General features: G+C 33.5%; 1 long non-coding RNA gene across 1 annotated transcript; it reads right to left on the bottom strand.

Moving 5' to 3' along the window:
- Window positions 1-1139: 1139 nt before the first annotated feature.
- On the bottom strand, window positions 1140-1531 carry LOC141683239 (uncharacterized). Its single transcript, XR_012560197.1, has 3 exons — window positions 1505-1531; window positions 1314-1419; window positions 1140-1195 (listed from the first exon to the last, which is right to left on the bottom strand). It is a non-coding gene; the product is annotated as an uncharacterized LOC141683239 (long non-coding RNA).
- Between the last annotated feature and the right edge of the window lie 328 nt (window positions 1532-1859).

Below are 1859 nucleotides of genomic sequence, written 5' to 3'. Positions count from 1 at the left end.
GTGAAACTATATGCACTCATACAATTCTTGGCAGCCTTATTCTGTTAGGTAAGCCTGATATGACAAATGTGGCCCTCTGCTACTACTACTAAAGGAAAAAGTGAAGCAGTGTGATACCACTCATTTTCAAAAATATCTTTATGAGATTGATTCTAGTCTATCACTCTTCCTCACTGATCACTGAGATACCTAAGCTCAATGTAACTAAACCATCACACCCTGCTCGATATTCACACCAATCAGTATTCAGTGCTACCTCCATTTCTCTAAGAATGTCCTCATTTCATGTTATTTCCTTCTTTATTTGGCCACACCATATCACCAAGCTACACACGCTAGGGGCATGATTGCCTCATCGGGCAGGAAAAACAAGATGCAAATTGAAGAAAGTACAAAAGATGATTTAAAACAAAAATTATGAACTGTCCATGTTTTACTCTAATCTAATGATAGACACGCAGTAAAAGTCACTGAAAGAAATTCTTTTCGCTTTTCTTTCTCGCTTTGTTCCTCTTCTTTCATAATATTTCTCAAATTAAAGTGTATTACCTGTGTCCTAAAAATTAAAATACAGGGAGTTGCTACATAAGACAAATTTACTGATAGGTTATCTCAAAAACTGTACAGTGATCCTAGTATTTGTAACATGAAATATGAAGCAAGTCAAACAACAGTCAGCATTTCTGCTAGGCAAAAAAAAGTCAGCATTTCTTATCAAATTCATATACTAATTGTCAACAATCTCACTAGTGTTAAATATGGTAGGTTTAAAATCAGAATAAACCCGTAGATACAGAGATATGAAACATTCCAAAATTAGCGAAGAGGCAACGGATGTAAAAATATGTGACATACCTGGGAGGGCTGCGTACATTCCTCATAAACTGCAAATGGCTGACTTTTAGGATGTTTAAAAGCTACGTTCCGATTTGCTTGATAGTTAGTGTAAGAACCTTGAGGTTAAGAACCTTACACAAGTAGGCAACAGCCTGTAAATTTCTATAAACTGTTGTCCATGCAATAACAGGCGTGGATCAAATCTAGCAAAAATAAGTACCGACCTGCTCAGTCAGGCAAAATTACAGCAAAGATAAGATTGAATTAAAAAAACAAAAAGGTATACTCACAATATTCTAGGTATTTCAGAAATATTTATCGATCCCAGTGAGTATATAGCAGCAAATGTCGGTAAGACCTACAACCAGGAAGTCGATACAAAATACATAAAACTCAAAAACTTTAATAATATCTATACATAGATTGCTCCAACTTAATCTGCTTATAATTCCAATTACTCGACAAACTTATAGTACCTTAATGAATTTCTGGCCATTTTCGTGGTAAACGTATTTGAGCTCTTTGTCATCTAAAGCATTAGTACCACAAGCTCCAATACCGAGAGCATACAAAGTAACATCTCTAATCAAAAAAATAATTCTAATTAAACAACAAAAATGCTCAATTATGATAATAATACATGTAGATATAAAAAAAATGGATTTACCTCTCATCATAAGTGAACAATCTCTGTAATTGATCACAAACAAATCAAGAATTATATCGAATTATAAGTGTTTAATTTAACACTTACCACAAAGAGTATCAGTGCAAAAGATTTTTTTTTGAATTATCATATTAAATAACTCTAGTCCTTACCACAAAGAGTGTGCAATTATCAGCTTTGAAAGGCCTGTGAAACCACATTCTATACAAAAATATGTTGATTAAGCTTCAACTCCAGACTTAGAAAAGTTAAATTGAAGTTGTCACTGAACCTCAATCTGTATTATACTTGTCAGAAATATTCCAAAGTGGAAACAACAGTGTGCATAACTAAGAGATCAAAGATTTGTCACTCA

Source organism: Apium graveolens, chromosome 9, assembly GCF_009905375.1.
Source record: "Apium graveolens cultivar Ventura chromosome 9, ASM990537v1, whole genome shotgun sequence".
NCBI classification, from domain to species: Eukaryota; Viridiplantae; Streptophyta; class Magnoliopsida; order Apiales; family Apiaceae; genus Apium; species Apium graveolens.
This window is presented reverse-complemented; position numbering and strand designations above follow the sequence as displayed.